Here is a 15,784-nt window from a genome sequence, read left to right on the forward strand (position 1 = left end):
CTGACAAGCACCGAGCTGCCTCTCTGCTGCGGCAGCACGCGTACTCATATAGCACCTCCCAAATCTCACCCTAAGCTCTCCCCCGCCTCTCAACATGTAACACACAGACCTTACACTCATCTCATTTGGATTTCAAAGCCAAAATTGATTACAAACTAAATTATTGAAACACAAGGGGTAAAGGTGGCTGGTTGTGTGTGTGTGTGTGTGTGTGTTTGTGTGTGTGTGTGTACATATGTGTATGTGGGTGTAGACTTTGTCAAGGCAGATTTATTTTGAGGACTGGAGGACGGCAGCATTTCCTCCCTGATGGTGAAGACTCTCACGTTTGCTCACAGGATACAGCCGTGTTCTTGCAACGCCTTGTAACTGGGCTTTTATTTTCCTTTTCCTGGCAGTTAAACACAAATAACAGCATGGATGATGTGCTGGGATTCATTGTCTGCGCTCAGGGAGGAGTGCAGGATATGACTGGTGTGATAAATGATCATGCCTTGTGCTTGGCGTGACAAAGGAACTGCGGCACAATCTGCATGTGCTCTATCCTTTCGCCATCATTAGGTGTAATTGGGACTCATGGCGAGGCGTGTTCTTTTTCCGCTGTGGAGTATCGCGGAATGAAGCTTCAACTCCTAATAGGACGAGATACAGAAAGGAGACACGTCCAGGGCCACTGCTGGTTTTAAAGTATACCCCAATATCACACGGCTGGCCTAAATTGAAGCTCAACAGATATGTGCTTATGTCGAATCTCCTTAACTCTAATGTCAGACCAACTCTACTGTCATGTCAATCTACCCTTTTTTGATGTTGACCTTCTAGGGGCTGTTTTTGACATCTGTCTGAGGAAGGTGGAGAATGTTCCTTCACTCTAAACACAGCATTTATGCAAGAAAACACAACACTCAGTCAGGCACTGATTACAGTGCTGCTCATTAGCCATAATGGGGATACATGTGGAATTTACAGCATTGTGTAACAAGGTTAAAACCAGACTCATGAATCCTAGTATTCATGCACCCTTTTTTCTTGCAGCACTATAATTCATCATTAAGACAAGAATATCCAAACACAGCTGAGTATATACAGCAAGTTGGGACTATAATGGCAGAGTAATAATAGATGTGGAGGGGTAAATGAGCGTGCAAGTTGCCCCTGTTTGTCAACCAAATCTCAATACTCCAAGACCCCCATGTGCACCTCTTTAAATGCAGTAAGCTCTAGCAGCAGTAGAAACACAAAGTGTTTGTTTCATGACCTTAGCCTGTATATCCTTTCCCCTCCTTTGAATCAAAGCCCCCACACCATCTTTAGCATTTAGAATTAATTGCACAGTTATCCTCAAATTAATTCCTAACTGTTTTACAACACACAGAGAGAAAAGGGCAAACCAATTATTATTCTGTTTTCACCTTACAGAGGGGGATATTATGCAAATGATCCTCTCTACATGAGAAGGAAAAGGGGCTTTATTTTCCTCAGCAGATGCTGCCTAGACAGTCTAGCGATCTGTGGGGGACAGGAAGTGGGGATGCTGGGAAGATCTGATCGCTCCACCTGGCTTCCTACTGACTCCATATCCAAGCAATAATAGAAAACAAACTGATTAATTATTTATTTCAAAGAATCATTTTTTTTCTATATTTCATGCTAGACAACTAAGGTTAAAAGGAATGTTCCAAGTGCTGTCTGGAAGTATTTTACAACTTCGGCACTTACGAGCTAGAGGTGTTTCTTGATGGAAGACAAAGTCCCTTGGCTATGCAGACTTGCAAAATGTTTTATTTGCTGCTTTCCCAGGAAGAGAATACATACTAAGAAAGAGCACTGAGCCTGTGAGCCAGACATCAAGAAGTGGCGGACAGGATGACAATGCTGGGTTTAGAGAGGACAGGGGGCATCTCACCTCCCTCGGCTGCTCTGCACTTCTGACCACAGCGAGTGTTTATTAATCGGAGACCTTGAGACCTCAGAGAAGTTGCTAAATGAAGACTAAAGCACAGACACGCAGCACTTCCAACTTCTTAACAGTCAAGAGCCATAATGCTTTGCAACGAGCTGATTTAAAACCGGCTTCTTCTTCCAAGGTGGAACAAACAAAAGCTTTAATGAGCAGTAATGATGAGTTAAGGTCAAATCACTTATCATTTTTACAAATCAGGAGAAGATGTGCTCATGGAAATAAGCTCCCATGTCCATCATCACCTCAAAAAACTGCATGCAGTGGCACAGCTCCAGGTGCTCGAGCAAATTGGGCTTTCGACGTGGGATGGATCAAATGCTGGCTCAATATTCATTATTCTCCCTGACTGTGATCTGCTGCAGTTTTGTGAGTGGGTGAGGGTAATTGTGTACCTCATTGTGCGTGTGTTTGGACCCAAACTTAATCATGATGTCAGGCTGTTAATAAAAGGTTATTAAAGGAACAAAGATCCAGGTTTTACATATGTTAGGCAGGGGAGGTCTCGGGAACTCCTGTCTCTGAGGTAAACACGGGCCTTCATGACAAATGATGCACATGCTGAGATCAGATAGTTAACAAGGGATCCCCTTATTAACCAGGTCTGCATAGATAATTGGCACTTGAGCCTCACATTTTGATTCTGGCCTGAGCAGTGTCATTTATCAAGAACCCGAGCATGCTGTCAGGGCTCCATAATAAGCTGCAGTAACTGATGAATCAAAATTAAGCAGATAGATTGAGAATGAAGGAGGAGAAAATGGGCCACAGTCACATTGCTTAGCTTGATATTCAGAATATTAAAGCAATATTATTTCTTACGGGGGGGGGAGGGGGGAGGAGAGATCTACACTGCATTAGAGGCAATAGTTGTAAGATAGCTCCAGCCCGACCGCGCCATGATGAAGAGTCTCAATGTAGATTGCAACACTTTGCTCTAATCTGCATATGCTGCGTGCAAGCTGTTTGACCTGGAGAGGGATAATTTGTGAATTGTTGGCTTTCGTAAGCCATCTTCAGATATTTCTTCTAAGAATTCTTAGGAGCTCTTTAAATATAATAAAATGTGAAAGTTATTTAGCCACAATAATAATTGGCAGATTCATTGATAATGTAAAATAATCATTAGTTTCAGCCCTAAGTCAACATTACTTCCATTTGCCAAACATAAATATGACTCATACAAAACAGTAAGAGATTTCATTGTTGCCTCGGGTTCAGTAATAACTATCACAGTTTAAGCAAATTGTTGTTATAAAATACAATTGGCATTAGCTAAACAATGCAGGAGCACATTATGCCTATTACTGCTGCACAACTCATCAATCAAAATAATTATAGCAGATACAACTTCCTCATCAGAGTAACACAATTAGGTGCATTCATTCCAAATTCATTAGTTTTCACTGGCTGGTCACTGGTATGTTTTCATAGCCTTTTAATGTGACTGTAAATGTTCATGTGTGTTCACCATCCCTGTTTTTATCTCACTGGTATATAAGTGTAGATAATTACAGATGATGGGCCGGTGATCAGCTGCAGGTATGGGAGCCACCTCAGGCCTCGCCCAACCTTGCACCTCAAGCACTCCCCTGCTCTGTCAGGCATGTTTGGCAGCGTCTCCTTTCCCTAAGTCTCCAGCTGTCCAGTGGGGTGCGCCAAGTCACAGCAGGAGTGCCTGCCTTTCCATCTATGGCCCATCTCTTTCTATGAGTGTGAGATGTGTGTGTGTGTGTGTGTATTTGAGGGGGGTGGAGGGGGTCGTCTCTGTACTCACATTACTCACTAGCAGACGGAGCCCGCTGCCAGCGCCCAGCATGTCCGCCCACACGCCCCTGCCCTGACGGTTAGACCTCACGGTTGGAGGAGATGATGGAGAGAATCTGGGATCCAGGAGGGGGGTGGATCCAGAGGAATCTGAGAGACAGAGACAGACAGACAGAAGCCCAGAAGCTTACCTCCATCCCACAGGCCGATCCTCGGACAGCCCAACCTGATATGGTAGTCTGAAGTCTCCTTGTTGGGGTTCTTTTGGGGGGAAGCAGGAGGGGTGTTTCTGTGAAATGACAGCTAAATGATTTGTTTGCTTTTAAATGATCACCTCCCCTTATTAGTGCACTATGCATTCTACAGGCATCTTTTTTTGCAAAGTAGCTTTATGTTGTTTTTGATGTTGACAGTGCAATTTCAATTAATTATCACATTTTTATTTGGCAGCCCAACTGACTTTACAAGTAATTAATAGAACATATTTACAAAACCAGAACAGATAATTTGTATTTGCAAAAAAGCTTAAGAAGCACCACTTTGTGCTTGATGTCTGTTTAAAGTTTAAGTAGTACATTAGTAGAATAAGTGACTTTTAGCATACAAAGAAAAAATAATTTTTTTTTATCTAAATGTAGCAATTAGCCATATGTAAGGAATTCCGATTGGTGAAGAATTGAGCAAAATATTATTGAAATCTGCTTTGAAACAATAAAAAACAGAAGTCAGATCATGGTCACCACGACCAATGGGACAGATTCTCAACAACCAATTCATCCAAATAAAAGTAAGTAGGGCTCATTACTACCAGCCAGCATTACTTTCATGTGCCCACAGGGGGCTCTAGTGTACCACACATTTTACTGCCCAGACTCTGTTAGCGGTTGATCAGAGACCAAGGCGCTGATTGTGTTGAGGGTAGACCTTTTTGAACTGCTGTGCTGTACGATTGATATAAACATTAACCAAGCTTATCAGAATATAAGCATGCTGTAATGGTGCAAATTAAATACAAAACAGGATAAAACAAAATAATCTTAAACAAATCAGAGATGTACTCACAATGTAGCACTGCATCAAAGTGGTACAAAAATTCTGTAAAAAGCTGAAAGCCTGAGTGAATACACACCTTATCTTGATCCTGATATTTCTTACTATACTATATGTGCGTGTGTGTGTGTGTGTGTGTGTGTGTGTGTGTGTGTGTGTGTGTGAAACTCCAAGGTGGTGAACAGTACTTGATGAGCTAGCTCTGGAGACCTCTGAATTTTAATGATGTTGGAGATGATATTGTGTGTCCTTCAGCTTGTTATACTGACACAAGCACTCCATAAATCATCATACCTAGCTATCGTAAAATCAATACCAAACTGCTACCTCAGCGCTAACCCGTAATAAGTTTTTCAGCCATCTAACAGCTTAAACTTTGCTGTAATGCCGTTCGACCTATAGGTTAAGATCAGAGCATGCTTAATTTGTTTTGTAATAGAGACTTTCTAATCCTTAATGAAGCGCCTATTAGGGAGGCTTTTGTTGGCACATTGGTGATCAGTTGGTGGAACAGCCACTGCAATTAAGTTTGAATCTTTGTCCTGGAGCAAAAAAAAAAAGGAAAAAGAAAATAAAAAAGGGGGTGGAGAAAAAAAAAGGAAAGCTTGAACGGTCAATAAATGTTAATCCAGTCAGAACTCGTCTGCGGCTTTGAACAGGACTCACACTGTTTTTTTTCACATGCACTTGTTTCATCCTTCCCTAAGAGAGGCCATCCCTTAAGGATACTGCCACTGATCCTGAGACCAGACTACCACTCACTAATAAGAGCCCATGTGTAAGCAATATTGTCCACATTAAACACATTATTACCAGGCTTTGTGTAAAACATAAGCCATAAATACATTCACAGAAATTGCTCTTACAGAAATGGAAAACTGTAGTTTCTCCTTAAGAATGAAGAAATAATAGGACTGCTATTAAGTTATTGTGAGAAAGTTAAAATAAATAAAAGGTGCCATTAGTTTGTCTCACGCTTTGATTGTAAGAATTCATTGCTATGTTTATCTTTGTCTTAATTTTGCGCTAAAATGATCTCTGCATGCTTCATCCAAACAACAAACAAGATGCAAATAACAAAAGAAAACTGAAAATGACAAGCCTCATGTAACCTTGTGGGCTTGTTATTATTTTTTTTTATAGAATGATAGCTATAACTGGGGCAGGATTTCTGAGACACACAACATATGTAAAAGCCTTTGCACAAGAGAGAAGCCATTGCCACAATTTCTGAAGCGTAAACAGCTTATGAAAGTCAAATGGATATGTGGCATAATCTGACACGGCGAGTCGCTGCTTCAAAAGCATCCCTAACAAACCACGAATGCCAGACAACAGAGAGGTTGCATGTTTTGAAATGCTCCACAGGTGATATGGTATGCTATATACTATGATATCAGCCAGTCGCAAGTCGACAAATGAAATTAATCAGGTATTTAAGATGAGAACATCAACTTTTGTTAGAAAAAAAAGTGCTAATGAACAGTATTAAATCAAATACTGTGTATTTCATAAGTGCCAGCTTTCGGTTTACACTCCAGTGGGCGTAGTATTTACAAAAGGCTAACATGTGTCCCAACGCCAGGGTCCCAAGATTAAGCATTAAAGTGGAGATTAAGCATTAAAGTGGCACCACTATTGGCTTATAACTCATGTTTTTTGGCAAGGGAAACACCCACATACCCATGGTTTTGGGGGACGCTGACATTGGCTGTGATTTACACACAGTAAGAGGTGGTGACCAATTGTCAGAGGTCTTGCAGGCTGACCCTGAAACATCTGTGTTTAGGGTCTGTTGCTGATTACACAGCAGACAAGGCAGCTAAGAGAACAATATAACCATGGCTATAGTGCAGCCTGAAAAATATTAGACTTGAATGGCAGCAACACATATGTGATTTTTGAATGTGATATTGTGGCAAAACAGGCGAATGTATTCCCAGGGGTACAGTAATACTGAAAAAAATATGCATTGCTGAGACACTATGCTGTCCCAATGTTAGATATGATGGATAATGTGTTCTGTATTGTCAAAAATAGTTTGTTAAAGATGAATCATTACTGATAAATCTTTATGCCTGAAGGTGAACTTCCATGTCTTTGATACCGATGTAAAGGTATAAATCACTCAGCATTGTATGTAACATTTTTTTTTCATTGCTTACATGTGGCTCTGCAGACAAGTATTTCCAAGAGTTTGAAGTGATCAAGAAAAAAACATTAATTTAAGGCAGACAGAATTTTACAACTGATAATTGGTGCCACTGTTATGAAACTAATTTTGAAACTCCAGAGTTTCAGAGTTTGTTTGTGAAACTCACAATTATTATAATCAAAATCTGTCTGATGTTGGAAAAATAGGCTAATTTATTTTTTCTAAGAATGTAAATATGAAGACTTATTTAATAATGAAAATATATAATGCTGTTTTCAGAGTTTCAAAGTTCAGACTACAATTGTTTACATAGTTGTTTTTTAGATATTAGGTAATGCAGTTTCCCTATTAACACACTTGTCCCTGTTTATTTACACAGCATGTATGTTATCTTCATTGTCACTCAAAATCTGATCAAATTTCCAAAGTATGTTCTATACTTCTTTTAATAAAAGAATAATAAAATATTCTATTTGTTATAAAAAAAAATCCTGATTGTTGCCACCATCCACCACTGTGTCTGGTAAACAAAGCTTGTAGTGAAAGTGTTACTCTGTGACAAAGTTTGAATACCAGGGTATTTATATTCACATAATAAAGAAATTACTGAGTATAAACCAAGGTCTTTTCAAAAGACTGCAGTTTGTTTTCTTTTAATCAGATTATGACAGAATTGTTAGCTTTTTATTTCGACGTTTCATTAGTAACTTGGTGGCGACATTGCTCATGTTCAAACTTCTAAGATAACCTGTGCAAGATCAATGAAAGGACAGCTATACTTGATTTCCTTAAGGTGCATTTACCCTTTAAGAAAGGGGGAGTCAGTCTGGTGTTGTGTTGTTTATGCTTTATATGTTTTGGGCAGACATAAAAAGAAAACAAGAGCATTTGTTGCACTTAAATATCTCCAACGTTGATTTTTAATAAGGAATCAATACTTACACAATGTCTTTGGGTGCGATTCACAGTCGGTTTTGTAACATCAGTGTTGTGTTTGTTCAGAGCAATGGCGCCAGTCATGAACTTATGAAAGATGTTGACATGGTGACTTTGCAGAGAAGTCTTTTTTTGAATACAGGGGTAAATTGGAGCAGCCTGGTATCTTGCATGTCTGTCACAGGCCTCCCATGTGGCTGAGGCTGTTATGGACTGGCGAGGCCAAACTGGGGCAGGGTGCTACAGCAGGGGGAGGGGAGGATTTATACCAAAGGCCAGAGCTGGCATCCGTCAGTGTGGGCGGGTTGGGTCGTCTTTAGCGTGACCTGCCACCTCTGACGGAGCTCTAAAAAGTTCAATCTGACCCTAAATGCTGAGCAGTTGTTCCTCTCTGTCACAAGCCTGCGTCATCTGAATGAAGACCACATACTGTAGTGTAATACTCCTCCATTTATAATGTCTATTTGTAAATTACAATCTCGATAAATGTTTATATGTTTGTATGTAATTGAACTAAAAACAATGCAAAGAAAGAGATAAGTCTCAATGATAATAAAATGCAGCAAAATAAAACCAGTCCCACAAAAATACAGCAATACCTCTTAATTAAACCAACACAGCAGTGACCACCATGTTAGGACACATAGATGTAGTTTTTCACAATTGTATGATCTGCCAAAAAGTCCTGACTCGCCCTTTGTTGAGCATCTACAGAGGAAGAAACACAGATAATAAAGGTCTCTTTATGATGAGGCTCCTGCACACAGAGCCACAAAAAACTTAAGAAAAAAGATCTATCAAGAGGTGTGAATTACATTGCCCTGTGCTGGGGCTGGGAAAAATGAAGCAGGCATTTGTGAGCTAGCTGGCAACATAACCTTCAGAAACATCCTATTTTTCATTAGAGTTGTGTCAGGCAGCTATGCCTTTAATAACATTCATCCCCGTACCAAGGAGAGGATAACTCAAGCTTTAGGCACATAATGAATGGGAGAATAGGCCCTGGCGCTGTTAAGAACAGGAGGGCTTGCCAAACAGGCAGCGCTGCACTGCTGTACTCATGGAAAGCCTTTTTTACTGCACGGCACCCTTCTGTATTAATGCAATGCAAATAAACAGTTAGATGCTTCCTGAGGTGGCTCTTTAATGTGGCCTTGTTAATTACTATCATTAGGGCAGGGGCTAGGACAGAGGACTAAGAAGTCACCGTCCTCATGATCTCTGCATTTGAAAGTCATATTTGGCAATAAAAACATGTCAGAACCCCAGTAAGAAAATTGCAAATTGCCAAATTTGCTGACAGCGTGGAACATTTTCTGCTGACTCCAAGCAGCCTGCTAGTGATGGATGCATTCTTGACACAGTCTTGGTGTTTAGACTTAAGAAATAATGAGTATCAATGTCCCAGCCGTGGAATATGCAAAGATGAAAGAGCGCTGTGTGGGTTTAATTAAGGGAAGCAGAGGCAGGAGCTGCTTTCAAACAGAGTGACCCAACATGATCAGGTTCTTATTGCTGTCATTTTTGTGCTGAAATATTGCCGGGAAGGTACCACAAGTGCTATAATAAGACCGACGTAATGTCATAGCAAGCGAGCCAGAGGCAGCTAGTGCATTGTAAATGTAGCCCAGAGATATTTTTGTGCAGTGTGTTTGGTTTCAGAAACACAGGTTAACATGTAGAACATCACAGAGTGAGGCTCTCTGAATCAGGGCAGTTTGGTTTTAAGAACAGTTGAAGTGGTTTTCACTGTATCATTACAGCCACAGGGGGTGTGGACACTCATTGTTTCCACAGTCAAGTAAAGTATTTTGTTTTACAAATGCCCTTCGGCAGCTCACACTGAGGAATGTTTCTCATACTTCAGAGAGCAAACCAAAATATCCCCCTATTATCTCTGTGATGCATCAAATCCCTTGTGTGGCCTTGAATTTTGTTTCTCCCCAAAACTGGAGGGTGACACAGTCAATATATTCAACACACGAGGCCACGTCCAGGCTAATATAGAAGGCTTTTCTCGCCTCGTCTCTTCTCTTTCTTTGTTTCACTTTCTCGCTCTCATTCCTTCCTGTTTTCAAACGTATGTGCTGTTGAGGACAAATCAAAGGCTCTATTTTACTAATGTAACACTGAGCAGACTGTGAGGTGGCTGTGGGGATAATGAGGGACTGCAGAGATGTGAAACAGACAGGCTGAAAAGGATAATTAGGACAGAAAGTTTCTGCGATGCCAATGACACTCTACAGGAAATAGGATCATTAAGTTCTATATAAAATCTCTACGTACAGAGTATATATATATATATATATATATATATATATATATATATATGAAATTGCTCGTCCGCTTCATCCTTTTCATTACAACTTTTCTGTTTAACTCAAGGTGCAGCCCTTACCTCTGTTTTAGAGACATGTCAGAATGTAACCACTTTAACTATCTTTATAACTACCTGTGAATATATTTAGCATAATTACTGCTTTGACCTGCCGGAGAAAAACATGAATACTTCTTGTCAGATCGCACGAGTGCCCACTTATAGTATTCAGCAAATCCAGTGATCTTGTTTTAAAACCTGTGGTTTTTGATTGTTAGCATGTGAATGAAAAGGACAACCCTCGCAGGTCTGTAGTGCTCACGAGTATTTCATGCTGTATCAGAGGGTCTGGTGCAGGCACACTGGATAATGAGCCGCAGTGGCTGTTAAAAGATGTTTGAGGGAGATATCATGCTATGTTGCTCTATTATGATTAGATTTCTCCTTGACAATATGAAAAGATCAAATCAATATCTACTGAGATTTTGATGATCCACAAGCCACCCCCATCCAGTTCCCCCTCCCCTGGCTCTATTGAGAGAGCATGATCTTACATCACCACAGTAACATTAGGCTTTTCTCTGCTACTGTGAAAATGTGTAACTTCGATTAGTGAAATGCTCAACAAAATGACCTGTGTTTTGGATTCACTCCCAAATGTTCCTGTTTGGGAACGAATGACAGGAACTATTGTGTTTCACTTTAAAGCAATTCAATTAGGAGTCATTAGTCCTCTGAGTGATTACCAGTGGCCTATCGATAGAGAGGAAGGACACACTAATTAAAAGGCATTTAAATGTTTCTCGGCGCAGAGTAATGTGGAGAAACAGCATTTAAAACGCTGTTTGGAGGAAAATATCGTTGTACAGCAAATGACCGACATAACATGTTCACTTCGCTCTCCACAAATTCCCTTTATAGACGTATATACGGGAATGGATCCCTGAGGAATACTAAAGTATGGTCATACAACAGTCACCAAGAAGCTAGCAGTCCTGATAAAATGCAGGTAAATATTCAGATGTTATGGTTCTCCACTTTAGAAAATAAAAAAAAGACAGATAAATAGCAAAACTGATGTAAAATCATGGCAGGTATTTATAGCACATACAGTATGTGAAATTGAATATAAGCGATTATATTTCATTTTTAATTGACTGCCAGTGTTGTGCATCTTTAAATTCATTGTATCAGAGATGGATAGGTACTTTCACTGCCTATCATGAAGTTAATTCCATTCTTAGATGAATGGTAGTGATTATGTTGAAGGAAGGTGCCTTACTCTAAATCCGCTTCCCTTTTCTGTAATAGGTTGCTGCTGTTTTATGCAATCACAACCACCCCCCCCCCCAAAAAAAAGAAAAGAAAAAACAACAACAACAATAACGAATGCAAAAATGCATATCAAACTAGCTGATCTCAATCTGAAAAAAATTATACACAGATGAAATAATACAGCATTTTCACAGGTCACAAAATCAAATTTTTTCTCCACATGTATTTCTGGAGACTCATCATCCATTGCACAAGGACACTGCACCTCTACAGTGTAGAGAGGACTGCTTTGTGTTAACATAGTGAGAGAGCTATTGATTAAAGTATGATAAGAAGAAGCTCCAGTCCCAGGGCAGAGCCTTTACAGCTATGATTAAATACGCTGCACCGAGGTAGGACCTATATCTCAGACAGAAGCTTGTGCATCTATATACAGCAAATTATCTTTCCCACTGATATTGAATCAAAGCAAATAAGAGCTCTAAGATCCTTATTATAGCTGTTTTAATATCAAAGCGGATGTAGTCCAGTTATTATTTGGCCAACATATGTCAAAGGTACAAGATGACATTTGAAATAACGCAAAGGCTTCTAACAAATACAGTAGATAATATACAGTAGTTAGGAATGTACATACAATGGTGAGTATAACATAATAAAAAATAATAAGAGAGTTATAAGATATAAGTTGCTGTAACAGTGGCCTTTTTGTGTTGTGTAGTGTTAGTTTAAGTGACGTAACATGAAACAATGTTACAAGGAACCCTGAGTAGTTATGGACAAGCAATCTCAGTGATCAAAGATGTTTTCAGCCATGCTGATAATTGCAGAAATGGACTGTACTGAACCAAAGGGACCAATAGCTTAATTAACAGGAAGATGCCACAATTAAATTAGGTTCACAAAATGAATTGCAGGACTTTTAAAACTCCAATCCAAATAAATTTGACTACCTAAATATTAGTGGAGAAATTGTTTTGCTGTTGGCTCATCAATGACTAACATAAACATATTTGCAAATTTAAACAAAACTTTATCTTTAGCATTAAACTCATGTTGAACTGTCACGTGTAAGTTCATTAAATTATTATGTAAAAAATGTTAGGAGGGAAACAAAATTTTTAACAGGGGGCGGCACACAAACATGAAGTTTAAAAGTTTGTATATACAGTATCTCACAAAAGTGAGTAAACCCCTCACATTTTAGTAAATATTTCATTATATCTTTTAATGGGACAACACTGAAGAAATTACACTTTGCTACAATGTAAAGTATTAAGTGTACAGCTTGTATAAAAGTGTAAATGTGCTGTCCCCTCAAAATAACTCAACATACAGCCATTAATGTTTAAACCGCTGGAAACAAAAGTGAGTACACCTCTATGTTAAATTCCCATAGAGGCAGGCAAATTTAAATTTTTAAAGGCCAGTTATTTCATGGATCCAGGATATTATGCATCTTGATAAAGTTCCCTTGGCCTTTGGAATTAAAATAGCCCCACATCATCACACCATACCTAGAGATTGGCATGGGGTACTTTCCATAAAATCATCTCTCAATGCAAATCAAACCAGCTATTAGGCTAACTGATATAAAAATTTGCCTGCCTCTATGGGAATTTAACATAGGGGTGTACTGACTTTTGTTGCCAGCGGTTTAGACATTAATGGCTGTGTGTTGAGTTATTTTGAGGGGACAGCACATTTACACTGTTATACAAGCTGTACACTTAATACTTTACATTGTAGGAAAGTGTAATTTCTTCAGTGCTGTCCCATTAAAAGATATAGTGAAATATTTACTAAAATGTGAGGGGTTTACTCACTTTTGTGAGATATTGTATGTACATACTTAAGTCTGTGTACTGTAGGAAAACACCTTAAAATAAATCAGTCAAGTTTTCAATAGACAAATTAACAAATGATATTAAATCAACAGGAACAAGGTTTTGTTAAGGGTAAGTCACTGTTCAAAATTTACGATGATCCTACAAAAGTGGGTTTATTGCGAAGGAATTAACTCTTATTATATATGATTTTTCCCATTTCAAGGTAATAAAGCCCCATTGAGACAAGCAGTAAAATATTCATATTTTTGTCCCACAAAAGTGATGAAATGTTTTTTTTTCTTTCATTTTGCTAAAATACAAAACCTCACAGTGGTCTGAAAAATCTAACATATATTTATCTGAAATAATTTGGTGCAGTTAAACATCAGTGGAGCTTTGTGAAGCTCACAACAGTTCAGTGTAAAAACTGTCAGATTGACTTTTATGTTGAGTATTGTGGACAGAATTTAAAATATATGCTATTGCACAGATACTTCTTATAATGCACAGTATATACTTATTTATTTACTTTTATTTTAATAATTGTGTATGTATATATGTGTATGTAGCCTATGTATTTGCACAAACAAATGTTAGCATCACCAAGGATGCAGTAATTTCCATATTTCCAGGTATAAATTAAAAACGTCATTATTGATCTATATATGCTGGCTGAAGTATTGGGTTGAAACATGGTGAGATCAGGCCCAACATACAGGTGGATGAGACTCCACCACTTTATTAACTTTAAAGAAGAGGAGTGTTGTGTCAACAACATGCCACACCAGTATGCTCTTTTGTACTTCGACTTCTATCTTCTCAGCTCACTGTTATATCTATAATAACAATACAGTTTGAATGCCATTTTACTTGAAATCTAAAATCTTAAAACCTGCTAGAATCTAAATACAAGTTTTCAACTGTCAATAAGTGGGTCAAAGAGAGCAAGGAGCGGTTTCCAGATCAAGAAGGGAATCCTTAATTTTGTGTAAATGCATTGGTTAGTAGAATACTTTTATTTAAAAACTGGATGATCCAATTTTGCATGCCAATTGCATTTCTTGGTTTTAGCTACGCAGCCGAAATAACTGTGAGAAATGTCCTCTTGGTCTGACTTTTATTCCTCACCTTATTCCCAATGTCATTCATTTGCCACTGAAGGTAACAAGCCTTTTCCACTCTGTGCTCTGTAACGGCAGACCTTTAATAGCCATTTCCCGGTGTGGTGAGGGGATACGGGGGGGAACATGTTTATTTGTGTGTCTGCACATGCCTCTCCAGCGATTCTCTCTGCTCCACTCACCCAGCTGCTGGCTGGAGGAGTGATTCATGGGCCTGACAGATGCCTGGTGCAGCTGGATCTGTCCTTGATCATCCCAAAAGCCTGGACAGCACTGTCATTCACCATTGCCCAAATTATCTCTGTATTGACTGCAGAACCCTCTGTGACAGCGCCGTAATGGCTAATTACCCAGGATGCTTTGGGTACTTTTAAACCCCAGAGTGTTCTCTTGCTGTCTTGCCATGCGGCTGCTGCTCTTACCGCGTGTCGCTGTGAGGGCCACCGTTTTCTCAAGCTCCACCTGAGTACCACAGCCTGACGAACCCGGAGCAAAACGTCAAGAGAAAAAAAAGGGCATAATATCCTCTTTTACAGAAATTATACAGCGATGCCAAAGTAACAAAACACTTTTGTTGTGGTCTCAGCGGTGTTTGGTGAGCTGTCGCTTGTGACAGTGAAATGTGCACATAAATTACCATTTATGGTTTGCCTGTTTCTCTATCTTTCTCTGCATGTCAGGGAATCACCTTGTGAAACACACAGTTAATTACCAAAATCTGTCTAATGATGTTAGAAAATTTGGCTAATTGAAGTCTTTCTTAGAATGTAAATACGAAACCGTATTTTATCACAAAAACATGTTTCAGTGGGAAAAATCCACACAAATAGCTGTCGAAAGTTTTACACTTCAGTCAACAATAAGAATGCTCATTTACAATTCTAAAGCTGCAATGTTGTTTTAGACTTTGAAATGCATTTCAGGAGGAAGGTGACAGAAAGAAATGAAAGGAGAGACAGAAAGAGGGAAAGAGAAGGTGAGGGAATAGAGGGTACAAAATCCCATCCTGACTGTTAGAGAAGATGATGAGGTCCCCTGAGAATGGACAGAGCAGAGAGGGAGCAGCTTTTCTTCACAAAGACTCCGGTAATTTGCCACATCCTGTCCGCACACCCGGCATGGAAGCCACTCTGTCCTTAATTACCAGGATAACAAACCCATCCCCTACCGGCTCCTCATAGTGCTGTTCTCCTCATGTTACTTTCCCCCCTTCACCAACATCGGCACCACCTAGGCTTCCTGCGCTCCTCCTTCCCATCAGTGTCGGGGTAGAAATGGATAGCCTCTGATGCTGTCTGCAGACAGTGGAAGGATGGACACCAAATAAAGTGATAAAAGCTGAGAGAATGGCCCTGCCTCTGTTAGCAGCTCTGA

The 15,784-nt window shown here is 39.5% G+C and overlaps 1 long non-coding RNA gene across 3 annotated transcripts in view; it reads right to left on the reverse strand.

The window, feature by feature from the left end:
- LOC120569506 overlaps positions 1-15,784 on the reverse strand; it is an 85,204-nt gene that overhangs the window by 12,089 nt on the left and 57,331 nt on the right. For all 3 annotated transcript variants that reach the window (XR_005640878.1, XR_005640876.1, XR_005640877.1), the window contains exon 4: positions 3,738-4,016. This is a non-coding gene — a long non-coding RNA (uncharacterized LOC120569506). The remainder of the gene's footprint in view (positions 1-3,737; positions 4,017-15,784) is intronic.

Source organism: Perca fluviatilis, chromosome 12 (genome assembly GCF_010015445.1).
Source record: "Perca fluviatilis chromosome 12, GENO_Pfluv_1.0, whole genome shotgun sequence".
NCBI lineage: Eukaryota > Metazoa > Chordata > Actinopteri > Perciformes > Percidae > Perca > Perca fluviatilis.